General features: G+C 40.2%; 2 pseudogenes across 2 annotated transcripts in view; both read left to right on the top strand.

Annotated features, from left to right (window-relative positions):
- Positions 1 to 26492, top strand: part of LOC306842993 (extracellular calcium-sensing receptor-like) — a 189408-nt pseudogene extending 162916 nt beyond the window's left edge. Inside the window, exons 5-6 of the transcript in view lie at positions 25385 to 25508; positions 25595 to 26492. The product of the transcript in view is annotated as an extracellular calcium-sensing receptor-like (transcript). The remainder of the gene's footprint in view (positions 1 to 25384; positions 25509 to 25594) is intronic.
- Positions 318 to 9448, top strand: LOC306843230 (extracellular calcium-sensing receptor-like; annotated as a pseudogene). The gene is made up of 6 exons: positions 318 to 365; positions 6679 to 6906; positions 7007 to 7152; positions 8018 to 8306; positions 8401 to 9176; positions 9290 to 9448. The product of its transcript is annotated as an extracellular calcium-sensing receptor-like (transcript).
- Positions 26493 to 27995: the final 1503 nt, after the last annotated feature.

Raw genomic sequence — 27995 nt, 5'->3', positions numbered from 1 at the left:
ACTGCTATATAGGTTTGATAGAAATAGTTCCAGATTAAAGGCCTTAAATCATAGTGTCCATAAACCTCCTATCTGGGGCCAATTGAATAGATTGGAAATGGGACGAGTCCATTTCCGACCTATTCAATGGGCTCCAGATAGTGTTTATTTTTTTGTTTTTTTACACCTGGTGGGGTGGTGCAACTAGCTGAGGTGGCGGGGCAACCACCTGTCTTGTTAATGCACACAATTGGGGGGGCGGGGGTTGGGATAACAGCTGAGGTGGTGTGGCCTCCGTTACAGATGGTGGGTCCTCTGCATGATCTAAATTTGTGACCATGGGGATGGATGGTGATGTGGCTTTCAACGCCCTCAAACTCCTCATGGTCACCTCATACAACCTCACCAACTTGAACCTCTGAGACACCTTTAATATTGTACATTGCTATTACTCAAACCATGAATAAGCTACTTTATATGTTGCTTTAAAATGCAAATGGTCAAAATGTGATCACTTTAGTTGACACTGACGTACCGTGGTGTCTTTGTGCCCTTTCTTTAGGTGTGTTTCCACATATTTCCAAACCTACTGGCAGAGTGGTCACGGCAGGTTGGAAATTTTAACTCTGCCTCGGGTATACTTAAGTAGGCCCCTTTCCTGAACATTCTTAACAAAATAAAACACCCTGAGGTGCTGCCATATGTTGGCCACCTCAGTGGGGGCACAATGGACACTTTACCATCTTCTGCTTAAAAGATAAGTGATCAATTGTTCAAGCGGAAATGTATAACACTTTATGACTGCTTCTTAAATATACATTTTTAACACTTTCAAGATGGCATAATAAATTATGATCAACGTATGGAGTAACTTACCTGAACAGCAGCAATTTAGGCAGAAAAATGTCTAAGCATACAGTACAGTAATAGCTGTTTAATGGTTTTTTTTGTCTAGTTAATATTTTGTGATATGTTTCCTTTTCTGCAGTATTTTGCTGATGATGAAGAGAACTGAATAACAAGTTTAATATTTTTTGATCAAGTTTAACAAAGTTTTCATTATTTTTGAATGTTTTTGAATGTTTTAATAAAAAAGGTTCGGACAATCATTGTAGTCGTCTTTGCATTTATTTATTTATATAGTGTCTGCTTGTGTATAATTTGCATAAAAATGAATGTCCACAGAACCACTATGAAGGGCCCACTTAATAAATTGGAAATGGGATGTTCCTGTTTGACAGATCAAAAACAAGAATATATCCCAATTTCAAGTTATTCAGTGAGCTCCTCATAGCAGTTCTGTGGACATATTATTAAAGTATATGTTTTATAAATATGATCAATGTCATTGATGAAACCACCTCTTGTAAACTTTCAGGTTATACAATAGTGTAATTTGCATAAAAAAATGAATGTCCACGGAAGCACCATGAAAGACCCATTTAATAAATTTGAAATGGGATGTTCCTTTATGTTTGTTTACAAATAACATTCATATCGACATATCACAGTGCCAAAATCCTCAGTTTTTGGGAAGACCTTTAAAAAAATCTGTCAAAATATTCAGGGAAAAATACAGATGTGCATGCCCCTTTTCTGGCATTTGACCTCTAAAGGAGGTTGTAGGGTCACCAAATTTTCAGTCTAATCGAGGGGGGTCACCTGTAGGTGAGGATTTCGATTTAGGCTCAATCGGACCACTCCCGTTCGTTCCAGTAAAAACATCCCAATTCTAATATAGTCAGCGGGCTCCTCAGCAGTTCCATAGACACACACGAATAAAGTGTATTTTTCATAAATATAAACAATAGTGTTGCTGAAACTACCTCTACTGTACTCAGCACACTCAGCGCCCATTCATGTCAGTTTCATGTCATAATAGTGTACAATTTGCATAAAAATTAAATAGAATAAAAAAGATCCCATCTGCAACCTATTTAATGGGCCTTCTGTACATATCCACTGTCCTCAGGACACTCAACAGAACCCATTCATGCAACTTTCAAGTCATACAATAGTGTACTTGCATAAAAAAGGAATGTCCATGGAAACACTATGAATGGCCCGCTGAATAAATTGGAAATGGGATGATTTTTGTTTAATTAAAAATAACATTAATTTTGGGGCCAGGGCCTAGGGGCTTTGAATGCTTGACTGTGCGGCCCTCACGTACAACGTGGAAAAGGGCCGAAGTCCTCAGCATTTGGGAAGACCTTAAAAAAAATCAGCAAAAATATTCAGTGAAAAGTACAGACATTTGCTCGCTCCTTTTCAGACCTTTTGCCCTCTAAACAAGGTCATAGGGCCACAAAACTTTTCCGCCCACTCCAGGGGGATCATAGGGCCACAAAACATTTCCACCCACTCCAGGGGGATCCCTTGAGACACAGATTTTGAATTCGGCTCGATCAGACCCTTTTGATCCATGTCCGCGAACAATCTATAGTAAGCCCATTTAAATAAATTGAGAGCGGGACTTTTAGGAAGGTCCCACAGGGCCCAAATCGGACACAGAGTTGCATCAGGGGCCCCAGAGCGACTTGCTAAAGGGGCCTTGGCCTGGAAACCCAAAAAGTATTTTTCCAAATTTTTATCAATTTCTCGGTCTCTCAGTGAGATGCGCGGCCGGACTTAAAAGGCTTAGGAAGCGTCTCGGGCCCTCAATCTCGGGGGCCCAAATGGGGGGCCCAAGATGGCAGTGCATCCTGAGTTTTGGAGACCCAGTGAACTTCCATCTCCGTACGGGAGACGTCCCACTTTCAATTTAAATGCGTAACAGTTTCGTGGATGCTCGGTCCCTTTTTTGAACTTTTGACTCCTGAACGAGTTCGTAGGGTCTCCAAACTTTTCCACCCGCTAAAGGGACCCCTGACGATATGCAAATGGTGCCCTCTAGTCGATCTGCCTTTTTGGTGCCACGTCCACGAAAGAGCTAAGCCAAACCTATTCAAATAGGTGACAATTTGGATTTATTTATATGGCCCCAAATTTTGCACAGTGGCTCCTGGGGGTCCCCTGAGCCACATACTGAGAGCCCCTGTTACTAAATTAGAAGGACATTTTTTGGGGCCTTTGCACAAAATTTGTGCTGCAGGCCTCTCTGTCTTATACCCACTCAGAGCCTTTTGAGTGATTGTTTGGTCGGGAAAGGAGCTTTTTTCGGAAGGTCCTATGTCTTTGCGCTTCGGGGCTGTGAGCGAGGGGCCCCTGAGAAATGAGAATCTCGGGGCTCTATGTCCTATAGTCTCCGAACGGGGGATGTCCCTCTCCCTATTTAATCGGGTAACAGTTTCGTGGACGCACAGACCCTTTTTTGACTCCTGAAAGAGTTTGTAAGGTCACCAAACTTTTCCACCCGCTAAAGGGACCCCTGACAATATACAAATGGCGCCCTCTAGTCAATCTGCCTTTTCGGTGCCACGTCCACAAAACCGCTAAGCCAAACCAATTCAAATAGGTGACAAGTGGGATTTATTTAGAACGGTCCCAGTGGCCCCAAATTTTGCACAGTGGCTCCTGGGGGCCCCCTGAGCCACATACTGAGGGCCCCTGTTCCTAAATTTGAAGGACATTTTTTGGGGGCCTTTGCACAAAATTTGTGCTGCAGGCCTCTCTGTCTTATACCCACTCAGAGCCTTTTGAGTGATTTTTTTGGTTGGGAGAGGAGCTTTCTTCGGAAGGTCCTAAGTCTTTGCACTTTGGGGCTGTGAGCGAGTGGCCCCTGAGAACCGAGAATCTCGAATCTCGGGGCCCTATGTCCTATGGTCTCCGAATGGGGGATGTCTCTCTCCCCATTTAATCGGGTAGCGGTTTTGTGGACGCACGGTCCCTTTTTTGGCCAGCCTAAGCCACACCTGTGCAATAATCATGCTGTCTAATCAGCATGCTGATATGCCACACCTGTGAGGTGGATGCATTATCTCGGCAAAAGAGAAGTGCTCACTAACACAGATTTAGACAGATTTGTGAACAATATTTGAGAGAAATAGGCCTTTTGTGTACATAGAAAAAGTCTTAGATCTTTGAGTTCAGCTCATGAAAAATGGGGGCAAAAACAAAAGTGTTGCGTTTATAATTTTGTTCAGTGTATTTGACTTCTACTTCCCTGAGATAGCATTGATTAGGTAAATGGGTGTCTCATTTTATAAAAAAAAAAAAAAAAAATTTGTGTTAAAGGCAACACGGTACCATAGAGCAGGGCTCGACAGTGTGAGCATTTCACTCGCATTTGCGACTAAAAATAGATGTGTGCGAACTGGAAAATGTATTTAGGAGCGCAAGTGCGAATACAAAACAAAATACAAAACAGCCTAACTTATACAGTAGCCTATAACAAACATATTAATTTATTCTGTTTATTTATGGAAAAATTGGGATACAGCCTCATATGATTACTTTAGAACTTTAAAAAGGCAACGGTTTAATTTAAATGAGCACAGATGAGAAGAAAAGCGGAGCGAGTTAAAGTGAAGACGCGCTGAATGACGCACATTCGCCACTAGAGGGCGCTGCCGTTACCCCGGTAACCCAGTAAACAAATCAGCTGCGCTACTTTCCTAAAACTGTGTAAATAATGTTTCACACTCAGTCATTTAGATATTTATATTCGCTTTAGTCTTCACAATAGCATCAAATAATTCTTACTTAAAGACTTAATGAGCTATTTATTTTCAAACATTTTTTCTAACCTAAAACACGGCCCATCCACTGATCTATAATAGAGAACAGTGGGCCTATCTATATATCAACGACTGATTCGTTATTATTGTTCAGTAACACAAGTTCCATTAGTTAACATGAAAAAAACAATGACTGCATTTATTAATAATGCTATCTTAATTTCAACTTTTAATAATACATTATAAAATCAAAAGTTGTCTTAATATAATTCAATGGAGCTAACATTAACTAACATTGTTGTATTTTTTATTAATCAACATTAACAAAGAATATTAACTACTGCAACAATTAGCTATTGCACATTTTTAGTTAATGTTGACCTGCTTTAACTAATGTTAACAAATGGGACTTACTTACCTATTGTTCTTTCGTTCATTTGAACAATCTTTTGCACTCTAATCTTGAAACACTTGTTTACTTTATATTTTTATGCATTTTTTATAAAAGTCTTTTAGTAAATTATCTTTAATAAAGTTATTTAACCTGTTAGGAGGACAACACTTTTTTTCACTTAGAAATTATATATTGTGATTTATAAACAAAAACATATACCGTGACAAAAGCTTCAATGATTATTGTGAAAATTTTATACCGACAGTTTAATAGGATTATAACTAATTACATAATTAGCCTATTAAATAGTGTCTGAAGTAAAATTATTTAAGAACCTTGTGTACTTTCTGTATTCTGATCAGTTAAATAATTGTGCTTGTAAATGTCTCTTTGTATCCCCTTATTAAGCTAAAACACCTAATTTGAAAAATTTGCATTGCGCCCCTAAATTTTTTTAATGCGCTCCTAAATTGTTTGACTTAGGAGCACATGTGCTCCTTGGTGAAAAGGTAAGTGTCAAGCCCTGCCATAGAGGGTTAAATTCTAGTTTATAATCGCGACATCATTTGATAAAATCAACATGAATCTACACTAAAGAGCAGCTATGCAGTGGTTTTGGCTATATTTTGCCTCATGCAGCACACTGAATAACAAACTAAGTGCATATTAACAGACGAACTATGCTCATATTTATAATTCCAAACAGTAAGAGACAGGTGCTTGGAAACACTGTTTTGTACTCATTTATTGATGAGTCTGATCCGGTACAGCCAACTGAATGCGCTGCTTCTCTGCCGCTCGCTGCACAGAAGAGACGCCGAGCGAGGCAACACTGCACGGGGAAAGTCAGACCTCGCGCTTGCAACACTGGCCAAATCTTCCAACTGAACGATAGCTAAGGTAAGTAGCTAGGTTTGTCAGTGTGTATCTTTTATGGAAAAAAAAAACGCTAAAGTGTCTGAAAGTTGCTAAATATAGTGTTAAAGTCACGCTCGTGTGTGTGAGATGTGGGAGCTGATGGCAGCGGGCGGTGGATATTTGTGGCGGTCAGTGTGGATATTGTGGATAAGTTCTTCTGTTCTACTACGTTCTACTAGTTCTTCAGCTTCAGTTTCGGAACTTTCATGCTTAGTAACACATACTGTGCCTCACCACAGTGCACAAAATTATCTGGGCCCCACTTGGGTTGCCACATGGGACCTACATGGATGCTGGCTGGGCCAATACATTCTCACTCCCAACTCGTCACATATTGAAGCTTGGCCAGCACCATTTGGTGTCGCTTTATAACGCTGAAGGTACCCCTTTAGCGTAATTTTTCGATTTGTAGGGTCCTCCATTGTTTTCAGTTGTTTGTCTTAATTTAATGGTTTTAATTTGTGAAAAATAGAATTATATCATATAAATTTATAGTTTCATTGGAGCACCAAACCCCACCCCTACCCTAAACCTACCCACCTCTGAACAATATAAAACACGTAACAGGCAAATATAAGTGCAGTCACAGGTAATTATTGCAAAAACTCACCATAAACAAGCAGTATAAAAGCATTACAAACAAGTTGTGTTGCATTCCAAGTCTTCTGAAGCCATACAAATTATTTATGCAAAGAAGAGAGTAAAACATAAGGTTTTAATCGCTGAAAATGATCCCCTCCGTTAATGTGCTCACATCTCATTCAAAAGCATGACGCAATCGGTCATGAGACACACAAGAGCCATGCTCTGGAGGCCCCTCAGGACAGACATGCACAGGGATCACAGGGCGGGGACCTCCAGAGCGGAACAGACAGAACAGAGGCCATAGCGGAGCTGGCAGCTCTGGAGGCCATGGCGGTGCTGGGAGCTCCGAAGGCCATGGCAGCGCAAGGGGCTCAGGAGGCCATGGCAGTGCAGGGAGCTCAGGAGGCCATGGTAGGTAGTGCCTGTGGCCGGACCTGGGAACGGCATTTCTGGCCAAAATTAGGGAACTGGATCCACGGGACTTGGGAAAGGCACTCCTGGCCATGATTAGGGAACTGGATCCATGGCGGCGGCCGGCGGGCTTGAGTCAGCGGCGGGCTTGCCACTAACTGCAGGCAGGTTTGCCACAAGACGGTGGCGTCGATATCCCACGAACGGCGGGCTTATCAGAGCCGCGGACGGTGGAGTCGATCCCACGTGAATGGCAGGCTAGAAGGAGCCGCGGACAGCGGCGAACTTGTGGCACTTGCGGTGATTCCGCCGAACTCCAACGCGGAATTCACTGGGCTATGGTGGGATGACGAGCGGTGACTTCCATGCTGTGGGGGAAACAGACAGGCAGGAACAAAACAAAAGACTTTCAAAAGCGAAAAAACTAAACGGTGTGAAAAGGGGCGCCGCTTACTGTTGTGGTCTGGTCTTCTGTCACAGTGCACACAGCAAGGATGAATGAGGAACACGGAGACAAGGATAATCTCAAAATAACAGTCTTTAATAAATCCAAACAAGGCAGGGAAAAACAAAGCAAGGTAGACACAGACAGGAACACCAGGGAGTAACGAGTAGACCAGACGACATGAAACTGAACAGGCAGGAACTTAAACACACAGGTTAATTACCCAAACACAGCTGGAACAGAATTAACTAATAATGACATTAAACAAGGACAAGAAACAAACCAAATATGGACAGAAGAGGCAGGAACACATGGCACACACGACAGAGGACTGACAGACGTAAGGCTTCTTCTGGCAGCATTTTTTGAATTTGCGCACTGCACTGAGACTGCACACAGGATGAGCTTAACGGTGGACGGAGACGAACATCACATCTATTCCTCTCACAAATCAATCATTTTGCCTCGGAAGACTTGGAATATTAATACTTTTTGAATAAATTATGACGGTAGTTGTATCTATGAAGCCATGTTCTTTAAGCATGCATTATTTACTTTGACACAGCAGTGGTCATGGTATAATGTCATGCTTTGAATTTATGTTTTAAAAAAAGATGCCACAATGTATAACAAATATGAAATGAAATATGTTAAATGTTTTCACAGTGTGAATCTACCAGATTTCCGGCTGGCTCAAATAATGATCTTTACAATTGAAGAGATTAATAGAAGTGAAATGTTGCTCCCAAATATTTCTATTGGTTACTGAATATATGATACATGTAGTTCAAGAATGTCTTCTATGAGTGCAACTATGGGATTGATGAATGGTCCGGAGTTTGCAGCAGGGGAGACATGCAATGGACAGTCTTCTATACATGCTATCATAGGAGAAACAGAGTCTTCTGCCACAGTGATTCTGTCAAGAACTACAGGACCTTTTAAAATTCCAGTGGTAAAAAGCAATACAAACCAAAATCTGACACAATGATATTAATGTCATACTGATACACTGATGACTGTTTAATTTTAATTTTATTTTTTCTCAGATAAGTCACACAGCCTCATGTGAATGCCTCAATAATAGGAAAGATCACCCCTCATTCTTCAGGACTATTTCTAGTGATTACCACCAGAGTACAGCACTTGCATACATTGTCAAGCACTTAGGCTGGTCTTGGGTGGGAGCTGTGAACAGTGACAATGACTATGGAAACTATGGAATGGCCATATTTCTGAATACAGCACAGAAAGAGGGGATTTGTGTAGAGTACTCAGAGAAATTATATCACTTTTACTTTACTTTATATCAAACAGAGCCAGAAAAACTCAAAAAAGTAGTAGAAACAATAAAAAAGGCACCACAAAAGTGATTGTTGCATTTGTTTCATTTATTGAGATGGGCTTACTTATTGATCAGTTAAGTATTCAGAATATAACAGGCCTCCAAATAATTGGAGTAGAAGGATGGATAACATCAAAGAGTTTAATCACTCCTAAGAGTTTTCAGGTGATGGGAGGGTCACTGGGGTTTGCATTGAGAACAATTAACTTGGAAGGGTTTTCCAATTATGTTGTAAAATCATTTTGGGACACAGCTATTCCATGCTCACAGATTCAGGGGAATTCTTCTCAATATGCAGTAAATTGCAGCAGATACCAAGATCTACTTGCACTGAAAAACTACAATGAAGATATGCCTGAACAAAGATATTCAAGCCATGTCTACAAGGCAGTTTATGCTGTGGCTCATGCACTACACAATCTACTAAAGTGCAAAGAACAAGAAGGCTGTGAGAAAGGCCTGACAATTCAACCACAGCAGGTAAACGATAAAAGACGAATAGAAAGGAAGAGAAAGGTGTAACAATAATTTTGGTGAACAATGATTTAAAATATGTCAATGATAACGTGCCAGAACTGTCTTTTTTATATTAGGTGGTTGAGGCCCTGAAAAAAGAAAATTTTACTGTAAAGTTTGGAGATTGTGTGTGGTTTGACAGCACTGGTGCCGCAGTAGCCCATTATGAAGTTGTGAACTGGCAGCAGGACTATCAATCAGTGGGATACTATGATGCCTCACTACCCCCTGACTAGGGATGGGTATCGTTAAGGTTTTAACGGTATTACTACTCTTACCGATACTGCTTATCGATCCAGTACTTTAACGGTATTCTTATCGGTACTTTTTGTTTTTCTTTGTTTCTTTGTTCATATTCTTACAGTATCTTATCTTATGTATATAAAACACTAAAAATGCCTGCACTTCATCAATTTGTAAATGCACCAGTGTGCAGGTATTTTTAGTGTTTTATATACATAAGATAAGATACAGTAACAACATGAACAAAGAAACAAAGTAAAACAAACTGACAAATACAATAAAACAAACACACAAACGAAATGAAATAAACAGTGCTTTCATTTTTCCATGAAGGTCTACTAATATTAATGTTCAGGTAAGTAATAGTTACAAAAGTAATCAAATGTAAATGAGCAATGCATAGTTTTCACTGTATGTACTGATAGATTTATGTTTATTAAAGCTATAACGTTGTTAAGATTAAGAGCTGTGGGTGATTTTCTCTTTGCATTTTGTTCTTTGATTAACATTGATGGCTCAAGCTCCAGTCTGACACTTTAAGACAATATACTGACACGCATCGGATTTTCTCCCAACTGTTCTCGTCCACTTAAAACAAAAGTGAAGACTCTCATAACCGGCCATTTTGACACATTGTGTGTGTATTTTTTGGCATATTTTTGTGTGTTATTTCGACGCGCCCGAAGCTCAAAGTGTGCTTGTCCGTTTTGGAGCACGCTGCCGCGCAGGCACACGCGCACACACACATTTCAGCCTGGGGAACAGCAGATTGTACTTTCAGCGTTTTACGATCAAATATGTCCTGCAATGTAGCAACAGTAAAGACGGCATTTTATAACAATCACTGATTGAGCTGATTCAGATGTTAAGTTTTGGTTCGGAGGAACGAATCCGCGCCGCTATGAAGGGAAGGGAGTTGTGCTAGAAGAAATGCGGCTATAATCCTTGGAAGCCAAAATCGAAAAAAAAAATAATAATACTTAGCTTAATATAACAGCCACAGGCCTAAAGTGTGAGCAGATGTTTGAATAGTTAGTTCTCTCTTCTATCATAATTAAACAGGACTTTCATGTTGCGTGTGCTCCTCTGCGTGAGCGCGATCTGGCTTCTGAATTGCGCATAGCAAAAATGCATCATAGACAAATGTTTGAATATTATTTCACAAAAACAGCTGGCGACATTATATATATATATATATATATATATATATATATATATATATATATATATATATATATATATAGAGAGAGAGAGAGAGAGAGAGAGAGAGAGAGCGAGAGCAACAATAAATGTATGTGTGTTTTCTTAACTTCTCCAATACCGACAGAAGTACCCATAACGTCAGAGCTTATCGATACTCCGGTCTTTCATAATTTAGCCCCGAGACCGATTTAATACCGAGTTTCGGTACCCATCCCTACCCCTGACCAGCGTTTTTTGCTCAATACTAAAAATATAATCTGGGCTAGAGGACAGCTGAAGGTAAATAAACTGTTATTAAATGGCATTGTTTAAATTGAGGGCATCTACTTGAACTGATCTTTATCAACCCAGCAGGCACACAATGTCATATGACGTTAATATTAGGTTGGATTTAGGTCGCGACGTCAGGTGACCAAAATTCAATGTCAAGCCAACGTCTAATGACAACGTTTATTTGACGTCCAAGACCGACGTCAATTGACGTTGATATTTAGTTGTTTTCAGGTTGTGTTGGGAAGTAACCAAAATCCAACGTCGAGCCAACGTCTAAAGCCAACGTCATATTGACGTCAAATACTGATATACAGTCGTCGGGTATGGCAACCAAAACCCAACGTCGCCTAGACGTCATAATGGTAACGTCCACACAACGTCAGATTCTAACATCATTTGACGTTGTTTTTAGGTTGTGGCATTTAACTAACCAAAATCCAACGTCGAGCCAACGTCTAAAGCCAACGTCATATTGACGTCAAATACTGATATACAGTGGTCAGGTATGGCAACCAAAACCCAACGTCGACTAGACGTCATAATGGTAACGTCCACACAACGTCAGATTCTAACATCATTTGACGTTGTTTTTAGGTTGTGGAATTAACTAACCAAAATCCAACGTCGAGCCAACGTCTAAAGCCAACGTCATATTGACGTCAAATACTGATATACAGTCGTCGGGTATGGCAACCAAAACCCAACGTCGCCTAGACGTCGTAATGGTAACGTCCACACAACGTCAGATTCTAACATCATTTGACGTTGTTTTTAGGTTGTGGCATTAACTAACCAAAATCCAACGTCGAGTCAACGTCTTAAGCCAACGTCATATTGACGTCAAATACTGATATACAGTCGTCGGGTATGGCAACCAAAACCCAACGTCGTCTAGACGTCATAATGGTAACGTCCACACAACGTCAGATTCTAACATCATTTGACGTTGTTTTTAGGTTGTGGCATTAACTAACCAAAATCCAACGTCGAGCCAACGTCTAAAGCCAACGTCATATTGACGTCAAATACTGATATACAGTGGTCAGGTATGGCAACCAAAACCCAACGTCGCCTAGACGTCATAATGGTAACGTCCACACAACGTCAGATTCTAACATCATTTGACGTTGTTTTTCGGTTGTGGCATTAACTAACCAAAATCCAACGTCGAGCCAACGTCTTAAGCCAACGTCATATTGACGTCAAATACTGATATACAGTCGTCGGGTATGGCAACCAAAACCCAACGTCGCCTAGACGTCATAATGGTAACGTCCACACAACGTCAGATTCTAACATCATTTGACGTTGTTTTTAGGTTGTGGCATTAACTAACTAAAATCCAACATCGAGCCAACGTCTAAAGCCAACGTCATATTGACGTCAAATACTGATATACAGTGGTCAGGTATGGCAACCAAAACCCAACGTCGCCTAGACGTCATAATGGTAACGTCCACACAACGTCAGATTCTAACATCATTTGACGTTGTTTTTAGGTTGTGGCATTAACTAACCAAAATCCAACGTCGAGCCAACGTCTTAAGCCAACGTCATATTGACGTCAAATACTGATATACAGTCGTCGGGTATGGCAACCAAAACCCAACGTCGACTAGACGTCATAATGGTAACGTCCACACAACGTCAGATTCTAACATCATTTGACGTTGTTTTTAGGTTGTGGCATTAACTAACCAAAATCCAACGTCGAGCCAACGTCTAAAGCCAACGTCATATTGATGTCAAATACTGATATACAGTGGTCGGGTATGGCAACCAAAACCCAACGTCGACTAGACGTCATAATGGTAACGTCCACACAACGTCAGATTCTAACATCATTTGACGTTGTTTTTAGGTTGTGGCATTAACTAACCAAAATCCAACGTCGAGCCAACGTCTAAAGCCAACGTCATATTGACGTCAAATACTGATATACAGTCGTCGGGTATGGCAACCAAAACCCAACGTCGCCTAGACGTCATAATGGTAACGTCCACACAACGTCAGATGCTAACATCATTTGACGTTGTTTTTAGGTTGTGGCATTAAATAACCAAAATCCAACGTCGAGCCAACGTCTAAAGCCAACGTCATATTGACGTCAAATACTGATATACAGTGGTCAGGTATGGCAACCAAAACCCAACGTCGACTAGACGTCATAATGGTAACGTCCACACAACGTCAGATTCTAACATCATTTGACGTTGGTTTTAGGTTGTGGCATTAACTAACCAAAATCCAACGTCGAGCCAACGTCTAAAGCCAACGTCATATTGACGTCAAATACTGATATACAGTGGTCAGGTATGGCAACCAAAACCCAACGTCGCCTAGACGTCATAATGGTAACGTCCACACAACGTCAGATTCTAACATCATTTGACGTTGTTTTTAGGTTGTGGCATTAACTAACCAAAATCCAACGTCGAGCCAACGTCTAAAGCCAACGTCATATTGACATCAAATACTGATATACAGTGGTCAGGTATGGCAACCAAAACCCAACGTCGCCTAGACGTCATAATGGTAACGTCCACACAACGTCAGATTCTAACATCATTTGACATTGTTTTTAGGTTGTGGCATTAACTAACCAAAATCCAACGTTGAGCCAACGTCTTAAGCCAACGTCATATTGACGTCAAATACTGATATACAGTCGTCAGGTATGGCAACCAAATCCCAACGTCGTCTAGACGTCATAATGGTAACGTCCACACAACGTCAGATTCTAACATCATTTGACGTTGGTTTTAGGTTGTGGCATTAACTAACCAAAATCCAACGTCGAGCCAACGTCTAAAGCCAACGTCATATTGACGTCAAATACTGATATACAGTGGTCGGGTATGGCAACCAAAACCCAACGTCGACTAGACGTCATAATGGTAACGTCCACACAACGTCAGATTCTAACATCATTTGACGTTGTTTTTAGGTTGTGGCATTAACTAACCAAAATCCAACGTCGAGCCAACGTCTAAAGCCAACGTCATATTGACGTCAAATACTGATATACAGTGGTCAGGTATGGCAACCAAAACCCAACGTCGCCTAGACGTCATAATGGTAACGTCCACACAACGTCAGATTCTAACATCATTTGACGTTGATCTTCAGTTGTTTTTACGTTGTGGCATTAACTAACCAAAATCCAACGTCGAGCCAACGTCTTAAGCCAACGTCATATTGACGTCAAATACTGATATACAGTCGTCAGGTATGGCAACCAAAACCCAACGTCTCCTAGACGTCATAATGGTAACGTCCACACAACGTCAGATTCTAACATCATTTGACATTGTTTTTAGGTTGTGGCATTAACTAACCAAAATCCAACGTTGAGCCAACGTCTTAAGCCAACGTCATATTGACGTCAAATACTGATATACAGTCGTCGGGTATGGCAACCAAATCCCAACGTCGTCTAGACGTCATAATGGTAACGTCCACACAACGTCAGATTCTAACATCATTTGACGTTGGTTTTAGGTTGTGGCATTAACTAACCAAAATCCAACGTCGAGCCAACGTCTAAAGCCAACGTCATATTGACGTCAAATACTGATATACAGTGGTCGGGTATGGCAACCAAAACCCAACGTCGACTAGACGTCATAATGGTAACGTCCACACAACGTCAGATTCTAACATCATTTGACGTTGTTTTTAGGTTGTGGCATTAACTAACCAAAATCCAACGTCGAGCCAACGTCTAAAGCCAACGTCATATTGACGTCAAATACTGATATACAGTGGTCAGGTATGGCAACCAAAACCCAACGTCTCCTAGACGTCATAATGGTAACGTCCACACAACGTCAGATTCTAACATCATTTGACGTTGTTTTTAGGTTGTGGCATTAACTAACCAAATTCCAACGTCGAGCCAACGTCTTAAGCCAATGTCATATTGACGTCAAATACTGAGATACAGTCGTCGGGTATGGCAACCAAAACCCAACGTCGACTAGACGTCATAATGGTAACGTCCACACAACGTCAAATTATAACATCGTTTGACGTTGATCTATAGTTAGTATTAGGTTGTGGCATAAAATAACCAAAATCCAACGTCAAGCCAACATCTTAAGCCACGTTCATATTGACGTCAAATACTCATATACAGTCGTCAGGTATGGCAACCAAAGCCCAACGTCTCCTAGACGTCATATTGGTAATGCCCACTCAGTGTCAAACTCTAACATCATTAGACGTTGGTCTTTTGTTATTTTTAGGTTGCGGTATTAACTAACTAAAATCCAAAGTCGAGTCAACGTCTCAAGCCAACGTCATATTCATGTCAGTTACTGACATTCAGTTGTTAGGTATGGCGACCAAAACCCAACGTCACGTAGATGTTATAATGGTAATGTACACACAACGTCAAATTCTTACATCATTAGACGTTGATCTTTTGTTAGGTTTAGGTTGTGGCATTAACAAACCAAAATCCAACGTCGAGCCAACATCTTAAGCCGATGTCATATTGACGTCAAATACTGATATAGTCATGAGGTAAAAAAAAAAAAAATAAATTTCACAAGAGAACTGTACATTTAATGCTGTTTTTACAGTATTTTTCTGTTATTTTAAATTATTAGCAAAATTCTTTAGAACAACTTCTATAAATTAACAAATGTTATTTTAAGTAGCTATAATGTTATTAATCACAAATTATAGTAGTTCTAATTTTTTAAGACAGGAAAATGGTTGTATTATTTATACTCTATTTTTTTCTGTTGTCTTAAATTGCATATAAATTAATGTAAATTCATACAAATAATCTGTAATATGTAGCTCATTAAAGGTTTATGTCCATAGCTGTTTAGCATTTTTCTTTGTAATTTTAAAGCACATCATATCAGTTTTATATTTAGGTGTTTTTACATTTAAACTCTGCAATTCTGAACACAAATATAGCTGACTTATTTCATTACATCAAAATATGCATAGTCTGTTTTTTAAAGCTGCACTACTCTCCAGGTTGAAACTTTCATGCCTCTGCTCACACACCATCTGATCCAAATAGCTTTGCAATGGAAATTGTGAACAGAGAAAAGTATGCATAATCTTTAAAAGCTCAAACAAAAAAACATTGACTTCACAAACACGTCATACATACATCGAAAAATATTGGTATGCTATCTGATCAGAGTATGCATTTGTTATTTGTGTGAGAGAAACCCTATACCTACTGAGAAATTTGAAATGAGAAAAAAACAAGAGCATAGAGAAAAGGGTCTGAGAGGACTGGAATGCATACATTCCATGCAATGTGTAGAAAACATACATTCAAATATGGAAAATGTAGAATCCTCAATTTATCAAATGTGCATGTCTGCGTTATGGAAACACCTTGCTGTGAGGTGACTGCATAACCACGGAGTCATTTGCTGTTGCAAGCAATACAGTGATGAAATGAATAAGAGTACATTCATTATCAAAGGCCTCAATTATTGTTGAATTAGTCGCACATCAACATTTACAGTTTACATTTTCCCATACCACGAATGCTGTAACAGCATTGCCACTGCAGTCAACAGTGTAATCTGTAGACAAATGTTGCAATTATGACAGTGTTTGTAGTAAGTGTTACTCTGGACAAAGGAATAAACCTAAACCAACAGGTGGTGTAACACTTACAGCAAAGGGTCAGATATAGAAAATGCCACAGTTGTAGGCACAGCTGCATTTAGGCATAAGAGTTATACAGTTGAGGCAAGGGATTTGTTAAAGTTCAAAAGGGTCATCATTGGTCATGTGAATGTAACTGTAATTTACAAGTATAGCCAGACATGTAAACACCTTCTCTGTACTCCTAAACCTAACCCTATTTTAACTATAAATTCATATGGCAATTATAGGTGAATAGTGAATGGCACAGATGTACCTGACCCTGGTTTTGAGCATAAGTGAAAACACAATTTTACCAATTACTTACATGTAACAGCCTAAAAAATAAAAATCAATACATATTTGCTATCTTTTGTTTAAAACATTTTTTTTTCTACAGTTACAATGTTGTTTGACGTCTCTATGTTGCTTTGTTCGTGATTGGTTAATCTGAATGTCATCCAGGAATCTGACCAATGACAGCAGGGCACGTCTCCTCCCGCTCAGATTTGAATATTGAGCTCAGTCGTTACAGCAGCTCTGCTTATCTGCAGTCCTGCTCCGTTCAGTGCTCTAGGAATGGCTTTCACATGATTGTCTCATATCTGACAAATGAGTAATTATTTTGACCGATTTTGAGTTATGCGGTGTCGATTGAGAACACAGACACAATGGCTATGGACACATAATGGAAACACAGAAGGTAAGTACCTCTTATAAATGTTTTTTTGTTACTGTTAAAGTGATATGATAATCGCGATGACATAATCTGTTACTGTGTTTTGTTATTATGTTTTAATACTGTCCAGATAAGGCTGTGTGACGATGTCTTGGGCATGATTAAAAGTGACTCGTTATTGTTGTTTTTATATTGCGAAATGTAAATATATCCGAGTAGCGTTAGTACTACAAGTTCTGGAGGTTTATGTAATAGATACATACACATGAATGACAGAATAAATAGCGGGAGCTGGACCTTAATGTGAGTTAAGTACTGAAGGCCGCCTTTTGCTGATCTTATTTTTAATAACAGAATGAAATAGTAAAAATAACGATATTGTTATTTTATTGTAAAATAAAATGTCTCACTCTGGAACATGAACAACTGACATGTGTTCAACAGAGAGATCATGAAAGCACCTGAAGAATACTATGTAAACCATGCTTTCGGATCCAACTTACTGCTAAGTGTTTGTATAAAGCTGGTGAGTAGCCAAACTTTCTGTAAGCCTGTCTGTCTCTGTCAGTAAGTCAACAATTACTATTGTTTTATTAAACCTGTTAAATATTTGTGTGTGTGTGTGTGTTTTCCCTCTCATGGTCCAGAGGTTTTGGGATTGAAAATCTTCTGCCATATGATCTTCTGTAAAAGTGAGTATTCATAATGCTTTAATGATCATGTGCCGTTATATGTGCTGAAATGTGAACATGGGCAAAGCAGGCAAACTCTGCACCAAGGCACCACTCTGATTCAAACTTAATTCTTGAGTTTAGCTCACTCAAAATCAAAACTCCCTCATCATTTTCTAACCCTCATGTCTTTTTTAATCTTCTTTTGTGTTCCACAGAAAAAAAAAGTCAGTTATGCAGGTTGGAAAAGACATAAGTGTGTAAATGATGACATAATTTTCATCATATCCACCTTATTCTTCACATAAAAATGGCCCATTTATAGATTTTATGGGTCTTGCTTCCAGATATTTTTACTTTTTTAGCTGTACAGAACTGCTCTTAGGTGCTTGATATTGCAAATTGGTTTGTCATACCATATTATTTTAGTGTATTATCTTAATTATGAACACACTGGTTTGTAATACAAACAGTTTTACTATTTACTGCATGTTGTTATTGTTATTTAAGGCTAATGAACTTGAAGTCTCGCCCATAGGCTTACTTCTGCGTTTAGGAATAAGGTGGATGAAGTATGAAGATACTTGAGTAATTTAATGATCTCCTCAAGTACATTTGTTAGACATCACCCACGTGTGATAGAAAAGCAGTGTAAACAGATTAATAATTTTATTATTTATAAATATACAGGTATTAGCATTTTAGCAATTGATAAAAATATTATATTTATTTTTTTAGTGTACTAATTGCCATTTTTTTTACATCTGGGAAAAGTTGTTATTTGTTGCGAATACTCATTTCTTTATTTGTATTTCCTGTAGCTCAAATAGTAGAGCATGGCGCTAGCAACGCCAAGATCATGGGTTCGATTCCCAGGGAAAGCAAGAGCTGATAAAATGTAGAAACTGTAACTTGAATGCAGTGTAAGCCGCTTTGGATAAAAGCGTCTGCTAAATGTAAATGTATTTATAATTACAAGTAGGGTTAACTTGTAACTTGCTCAAGGGTACCTCAAGCCCTGTTTACACTAGTGGGTTTCCTGCCAGGACTGAGACTCGAACCCATGACCTTCAGGCTACGAGTCTGCCTCTCTAACCATTAGGTCACAGCTAAATAATTAAATTAGTCAGAATATCTCAATGTCAAATGTTGTTTAAAGAAAAGGTACATAAATGGAATCCTCCTTTTTTAAGGACTTTTCAATAAATCTGTCGTCTTTTTTTTTTTTTTTTTTGTATTATTTTTTTTTTATTTAACCCCCAGATGCAGCAAGGATCCAGCTGATTACTTCAGATTTGGAGGACTGCTCTTTATCTACTGTGTCTGTCACTTCTGGTGCAGAATCATGGACCTTTATTTGTATGTTTTGATTTTACTTTTTATTACACTTGTGTAGCTAGTATTCAGGATTAAAATACAATGTAATTTTTTTCCACATATATTATCAGAGCTATATTGGAGCCCAAAAGGGTCAATCGAATATTGATAAAAACACTATAAACCTGATTGGGATAATACAAGCTAAAGTACAGTTCCCTGCACAATCTTTTTCAAAGAAAAAAATTATGATACTAACCCTAATTTTTTCAATTGCTTCTCAAGAATTCCTCTTCAGGAAATTTGTTTACACAAATTTACATCTGAATAATGAAACCGTTTTAAAGAGATACTCCACCCCAAAATGAAAATTTTGTCATTAATCAATTACCACCATGTCGTTCCAAACCCATAAAAGCTTTGTTCGTCTTCTGAACACAATTTAAGATATTTTGGATGAAAACCGGGAGGCTTGTCAATGTCCCATTGACTGCCAAGTACATTACACAGTCAAGGTCCAGAAAAGTATGAAACACATCGCCAGAATACTCCGTCTGCCATCATTGGTTCAATCATTATGTTATGAAGCGACAAGAATACTGTTTGTGTCAACGTAGCGCCATTTTGGAGATTACGCCCTGGACACAAAATGTGTACACTCTTCTGTATCAGCCTCGACACAGGGATGCGTCTTCTGCGTTGATTTATGCTTTGATTTGAACGCAAACAGCGCATCCCTGTGTCAAGGCTGATACAGAAGAGTGTATGTGTTTTGCGTCCAGGGCATAATCTAAAAAATGGCGCTGTGCTGATGCAGAGGAGACGTTACGGTGCCTAATTGTTGAATAAAGTCATTATTTTTGTTGTATTTCTATATAAAAAGTATTCTCATCGCTTCATAACATTACATAACATATTCTGACAATGTGTTTCATACTTTTCTGGACCTTGACAGTGTAATTTACTTGGCAGTCAAGTAAAAGTCAGAGCCAGTCTGCAGATTTGATAGTTGACCGATTCAACTGAAAATGGCATAGTGTATGATAGTCACAGACTCCGGTTTTTTAGCTTCAGACTCAGATTCTATCCAGTTGGAGGATATCAAAAATGTTTGATATTTTCAGCCGATTTTAGAACGTATATTGTTTCCATTTGTCACGCGTCTCCAAGGCTCATGTTTCTGAGTGAGTTTGTTGTGCTCGGAACAACTTTAAAGTCTGGTAGTGTATGATCCTCGGTCATGTAGTGTATGATGCCCAGTTTTCCTTTGTCACGATTTACAAAGTCAGTATACAGCCAGGTCCATAAATATTGGGACATCGACACAATTCTAACATTTTTGGCTCTATACACCACCACAATGGATTTCAAATGAAACAAACAAGATGTGCTTTAATTGCAGACTGTCAGCTTTAATTTGAGGGTATTTACATCCAAATCAGGTGAACGGTGTAGGAATTACAACAGTTTGCATATGTGCCTCCCACTTGTTAAGGGACCAAAAGTAATGGGACAGAATAATAATCAAATCAAACTTTCACTTTTTAATACTTGGTTGCAAATCCTTTGCAGTCAATTACAGCCTGAAGTCTGGAACGCATAGACATCACCAGACGCTGGGTTTCATCCCTGGTGATGCTCTTGCCAGGCCTCTACTGCAACCGTCTTCAGTTCCTGCTTGTTCAGTTTTGTCTTCAGCAAGTGAAATGCATGCTCAATCGGATTCAGGTCAGGTGATTGACTTGGCCATTGCATAACAGTCCACTTCTTTCCCTTCAAAAACTCTTTGGTTGCTTTTGCAGTATGCTTTGGGTCATTGTCCATCTGCACTGTGAAGCGCCGTCCAGTGAGTTCTGAAGCATTTGGCTGAATATGAGCAGATAATATTGCCCGAAACACTTCAGAATTCATCCTGCTGCTTTTGTCAGCAGTCATATCATCAATAAATACAAGAGAACCAGTTCCACTGGCAGCCATACATGCCACGCCATGACACTACCACCACCGTGCTTCACTGATGAGGTGGTATGCTTAGGATCATGAGCAGTTCCTTTCCTTCTCCATACTCTTCTCTTCCCATCACTCTGGTACAAGTTGATCTTGGTCTCATCTGTCCATAGGATGTTGTTCCAGAACTGTGAAGGCTTTTTTAGATGTCGTTTGGCAAACTCTAATCTGGCCTTCCTGTTTTTGAGGCTCACCAATGGTTTACATCTTGTGGTGAACCCTCTGTATTCACTCTGGTGAAGTCTTCTCTTGATGGTTGACTTTGACACACATACACCTACCTCCTGGAGAGTGTTCTTGATCTGGCCAACTGTTGTGAAGGGTGTTTTCTTCACCAGGGAAAGAATTCTTCGGTCATCCACCACAGTTGTTTTCCGTGGTCTTCCGGGTCTTTTGGTGTTGCTGAGCTCACCGGTGCGTTCCTTCTTTTTAAGAATGTTCCAAACAGTTGTTTTGGCCACGCCTAATGTTTTTGCTATCTCTCTGATGGGTTTGTTTTGTTTTTTCAGCCTAATGATGGCTTGCTTCACTGATAGTGACAGCTCTTTGGATCTCATCTTGACAGTTGACAGCAACAGATTCCAAATGCAAATAGCACACTTGAAATTAACTCTGGACATTTTATCTGCTCATTATAATTGGGATAGTGAGGGAGTAACACACACCTGGCCATGGAACAGCTGAGAAGCCAATTGTCCCATTACTTTTGGTCCCTTAACAAGTGGGAGGCACATATGCAAACTGTTGTAATTCCTACACCGTTCACCTGATTTGGATGTAAATACCCTCAAATTAAAGCTGACAGTCTGCAGTTAAAGCACATCTTGTTCGTTTCATTTGAAATCCATTGTGGTGGTGTATAGAGCCGAAAATGTTAGAATTGTGTCGATGTCCCAATATTTAAGGACCTGAATGTATGTATGATGCATAGTGTTTTAAAAATCTGTTCAGATTTGAAAAGTCATGTAGTGTAATCCCGCCTTTAGAATTAATAGTCGTTTGAAACTTGTAGATATTTTGTATTTCTTGTGCTGAGAATATTTAATTCAACTCATTAACTTCTCCTCAAACTGTTCTGTTAATTGGTACAGTATTTTAAATGTTGAAATGTATTTGAAATGTATTTCCTTTCAAATTTGCACTGTTTTACTTCAAAAACTGAATGATTGCATTTTCAGTTTTGTACAGTATATGTAGAGACTTTGTATTTTGTCTTTCAAAATAAAACTTTTAATTTACAATTGTCAGCATCCTTTAACACTATAATTTTTTGTTTTTTAATAACCTGTAAAATAAGAAGTGTTTCTCTGTAGAACGTTTAGACTAGTATTTTACTTTTAGCACTTTATTGAATGCGTTTGATCATAATAATCTAGGAAAATCTGTGAAAGGACAGTGTTCCTCTGTACACGGTTTAGTGATATCACTTTATTTAATTGGTCAGTAAAAAATCCATAAAATAACAGTTTTACACTGTTAAAAAAAAATAAAGAAACGGTCAAATGACTGGCAGTAACGGTTGCCAAACATAAAACTGAAGTAAATAAAAAATGGGACAAACCACGCTCATATTGATGTAATGTGGAATACCATTCATATGCCTTAAATATGGGATGACTCTATGTTAATGTCAAGCCTTGTTTGCAAATTTGTGCTAATATTGCCAACTTACAAAATAATGACAGACTGCTGATGTTACTGAACTCATAGTGTGAAATATCCAAAAACATTGCTTTTGGTACCATATAAGAGTCATTATTTGCTCAGTCAGTTGTTTGTTCTCTCACTTTTGTGTACATACAACAGACCCAAGTAAATGTTTGAAATTGTGCAATATCAGTTTTGTGTTCAGAAGATAAAAGCATAGCAATTTGGGTGGGCCCATGATCTTCCATCTAGCACCACAGTAGAACCAATGTGACATCTGCATTAGATATGACAAACCTAACACAAACTATAACAAGCGGTTCATAATGTGTTATGTATAATTAATTATTTGGACATTTAACTCCTCTTCCTTTTGTATTCACAGGTTGATAACAAATGTGGTAATGGCCAGTTTCGATAGGGATGTAATGCAATGTTTGTCCACTGTTGGAGGCTGACAAAAATCAGGTTGACATCAGAACTTAATGTAAGATTGACGTCAACCTCTAATGTTGGATAGATGTTGCATTTTTCATTCTGACGTCAATCTGACGTTGGGTTCTGACATCAATCTGACGTTGGGTTCTGACGTCAACCTGATTTTCATTTTCAACCAAAATACAACGTCTGTCCAACGTTGGGTTCTGACGTCAATCTGACGTTGGGTTCTGACGTCAACCCGATTTTCATTTTCAACCAAAATACAACGTCTGTCCAACGTCGGAGATTGACGTCAATCTGACGTTGGGTTTAGACGTCAACCCGATTTTCATTTTCAACCAAAATACAACGTCTGTCCAACGTTGGGTTCTGACGTCAATCTGACGTTGGGTTCTGACGTCAACCCGATTTTCATTTTTAACCAAAATACAACGTCTGTCCAACGTTGGGTTCTGACGTCAATCTGACGTTGGGTTCTGACGTCAACCCGATTTTCATTTTCAACCAAAATACAACGTCTGTCCAACGTTGGGTTCTGACGTCAATCTGACGTTGGGTTCTGACGTCAACCCGATTTTCATTTTCAACCAAAATACAACGTCTGTCCAACGTTGGGTTCTGACGTTGGGTTCTGACGTCAACCCGATTTTCATTTTCAACCAAAATACAACGTCTGTCCAACGTTGGGTTCTGACGTCAATCTGACGTTGGGTTCTGACATCAATCTGACGTTGGGTTCTGACGTCAACCTGATTTTCATTTTCAACCAAAATACAACGTCTGTCCAACGTTGGGTTCTGACGTCAATCTGACCGTTGGGTTCTGACATCAATCTGACGTTGGGTTCTGACGTCAACCTGATTTTCATTTTCAACCAAAATACAACGTCTGTCCAACGTCGGAGATTGACGTCAATTTGACGTTGGGTTTTGACATCAGTCTGACGTTGGATTCTGACGTCAACCCGATTTTCATTTTCAACCAAAATACAACGTCGGAGATTGACGTCAATCTGACGTTGGGTTCTGACGTCAACCCGATTTTCATTTTCAACCAAAATGCAACGTCTGTCCAACGTTGGAGATTGACGTCAATCTGACGTTGGGTTCTGACGTCAACCCGATTTTCATTTTCAACCAAAATACAACGTCTGTCCAACGTTGGAGATTGACGTCAATCTGACGTTGGGTTCTGACGTCAATATGACGTTGGGTTCTGACGTCAACCCGATTTTCATTTTCAACCAAAATACAACGTCTGTCCAACGTCGGAGATTGACGTCAACATGACGTTGGGTTCTGACGTCAACCCGATTTTCATTTTCAACCAAAATACAACGTCTGTCCAACGTCGGAGATTGACGTCAATCTGACGTTGGGTTCTGACGTCAATCTGACGTTGGTTTCTGACGTCAATCGGACGTTGGGTTCTGACGTCAATCTGACGTTGGTTTCTGACGTCAATCTGACGTTGGGTTCTGACGTCAATCTGACGTTGCGTTCTGACGTCAACCCGATTTTCACTTTCAACCAAAATACAACGTCTCTCCGACGTTGGGGTCCAACGTCAATCTGACGTCATATTGACGTCCGGTGCCTGCTGGGAAAGCCCTGAAGTACAAAAAAAAAGCATAGAAAATGTGGTGCACCATTATGACTGAAAGTTGGTCTGAAAGAAGTATCATTATGAGTAATATCTCTGTGAGTCAATACTGTGATAAACACAGAAAACAATTGATGTATAGCCACTCTTTCTAATTTGATATATTTTCAGGATGACATTTCCAGGAAAGGCAAATAAGATTTTATCGTGTTGAAAAAGGAACAGTGTTCCTTAATTAATTTTGAGAAAACTGATACTTTTAAATAAGTGAAATACTGAGCAACTTTGCAAATTTCTATAACAATGCTTTTAAATGCTTGATTTAAAAAACAAGATACAAAATAAATAAATAAAATGTCAAAACCTCACATACTACATGCTGCAATTATACACTATTCTGTACTAAACAATATTGACAAATGTCCAGTCTATACATAACTGTAAGCATATTTTCTTCCATGTAGAAGCCAAGGTCTGTGTGCAGTGAAAGCTGTCTTCCAGGAACAAGGAAGGCTGCACAAAAAGGAAGACCTGTCTGCTGTTATGACTGTATTCCATGTGCAGAAGGAGAAATCAGTAATGAGACAGGTAATCTCACAGGCTGCCTGACTCATTCTCATTCATGTAAACTGTTTCCTTTTGTCTCCAACTAGTGATTGCAACTTCCTTTTCAGATTCAAATAACTGCAAGCAGTGTCCAGGGGAATACTGGTCTAATGCTGAGAAAAATAAATGTGTCTTAAAGGCTGTAGAGTTTCTGTCATTCACAGAAGTTATGGGTACAGTTCTAGTATTTTTCTCACTCTTTGGAGCAGGATTAACTGTGCTGGTGGCCATCCTGTTTTACAGTAAGAAGGACACCCCCATAGTAAAGGCCAACAACTCAGAACTGAGCTTCCTGCTGCTCTTCTCATTAACTCTTTGTTTTCTCTGTTCTCTTACTTTCATTGGTCAGCCCAATGAGTGGTCCTGTATGTTGCGTCACACAGCGTTTGGGATCACTTTTGTCCTCTGTATCTCCTGTGTTCTGGGGAAAACTATAGTGGAGTTAATGGCCTTCAAGGCTACACTTCCAGGAAGTAATGCCATGAAATGGTTTGGACCTGTACAACAACGACTCAGTGTTTGTGCCTTTACACTTATACAGGTTCTTTTGTGTTTGCTATGGCTAACAATTTCACCTCCATTTCCATATAAAATATGAAATATTGTAAAGAAAAGATCATTCTTGAGTGCAGTCTGGGTACTACTATAGGTTTCTGGGCTGTGCTCAGTTATATTGGTCTACTGGCTGTCTTGTGCTTCATTCTAGCTTTTCTGGCACGCACACTGCCTGATAAATTCAATGAGGCTAAATTCATCACATTCAGTATGCTGATATTCTGTGCTGTATGGATCACATTTATACCAGCTTATGTCAGCACTCCTGGAAAACTTGCTGTAGCTGTGGAGATATTTGCCATTTTAGCCTCAAGCTTTGGTTTACTATTCTGCATATTTGCCCCTAAATGTTACATCATCCTGCTTAAGCCTGAACAAAATACAAAGAAACATATTATGGGAAAGACCTAAATAACATATTTTTATTGTCATTTATTTTTAAAATCATTTTCATAATTTTTTTAAGTTATATTGACCACAATTACACACACAAACATTTGTGAAGAGTTTTCATGTAAACAGATTAAATAAAATTAACTTGTAATTAACTCGTGCGGGAGGGAACACAGGAACCCGGCTTGAGGCTTGTGACAGCCCGACGTTTGATGACTTGATGCACGGTTCACCACTCTCCTCCTCTTGAGACCCAGAGATTGAGGAAATTGCTCTTTTATAGATGTTTTGGGTATTTTGCTTTTGTTTGGGAACAAAAGCAAAATGAAACAAAAGATTCTCCACCCAGCCCTCCTCCGGGGGAGGGAGTGGTGCGGTCACCATCTCCCGATGAGCAGTATCCTCCATCTCTGGGTCGCCCGTCTCAGGGCCTCTTGCACTTGCGCTTACTGCCAGGTTTGGCGGAGGCCTGGACGGGCTGAGCATCCTGCCTGCGACCGGCTCCACGACGCTGCCTGGTGGAAGGCTGCTGCGGCTGCGCGGGAGCGGGGGCGGCCGCAGGGGGGCGCCCACGGTGACGAGCAGGCTGAGGGGCTGCAGCCGGGGTGGAAGCAGCAGGTTTCCTCCGGCGCATGATGTGTTTGATTGCCTCAGTCTGCTTCTGTGCTGCCGAGAACTGCTCGGCAAAGCAAACGACAGCGTCGTTGCAGAGGCCGGTCTGTGACACGGGCTGTGACACGGGAGCATTCAGGAACTGTACCTTCTCCTGCTCCTTCATGTCAGCGAGATACAGCCAGAGATGGCGCTCCTGGATCACTAGCGTGGACATCGCACGACCCAGAGACTGTGCGGTCACCTTCGCCGCTCGAAGCGCGAGGTCCGTCGCAGCACGCAGCTCATGTAGAACCGCCAGGTCGTGACCACCCTCGTGCAGGTCTTTCAGGGCTTTGGCCTGGTGGACCTGCAATAACGCCATGGCGTGGAGGGCAGAAGCCGCCTCCCCACAGGCTCTATAAGCACTGCCAGTTAGACCTGATGAATACTTACAGGCCCGTGAGGGGAGACACGGTTCACCCCGCAGGGTGGTAGCAGCTGTTGGACATAGTTGCATGGCCACAGACCGCTCCACCGAGAAGATGCCCGCTTACCCCAAAGTGACCCCACCATCGAGGGTGGTGAGGGAGGAGGAGCCACAAGATTTGTTTTGGGCAGTAAAAGGTGCTTTCCACGATCTTGTAAGCTCCTCATGCACTTCCGGAAACAATGGCACCAGAGGGGGGCGCTGAGAACCAGCACGACCCCCACCGAGAAACCACTCATCCAACCTCGATTCCACACGAGCTCGACATTCTCGGCGGCCCGGGAAAGCATAGCTGTCATCTCTGGGTCTGGCTCGGACAACGCTACCACACCCGAAGGGGGCAACGCAGCCGAGTCGTCATCTCCGGAGAGAGAGTGCTCACCCTCTGATGCAGCGATCGACATCCCGACACCCCGACATCTGGTCATCAGAGGGGACAC

Source organism: Barbus barbus, assembly GCF_936440315.1.
Source record: "Barbus barbus genome assembly, chromosome: 23".
Taxonomy (NCBI): domain Eukaryota; kingdom Metazoa; phylum Chordata; class Actinopteri; order Cypriniformes; family Cyprinidae; genus Barbus; species Barbus barbus.
Note: the sequence above shows the minus strand (reverse complement) of the source record. Positions and strands in the feature narration are given on the sequence as shown.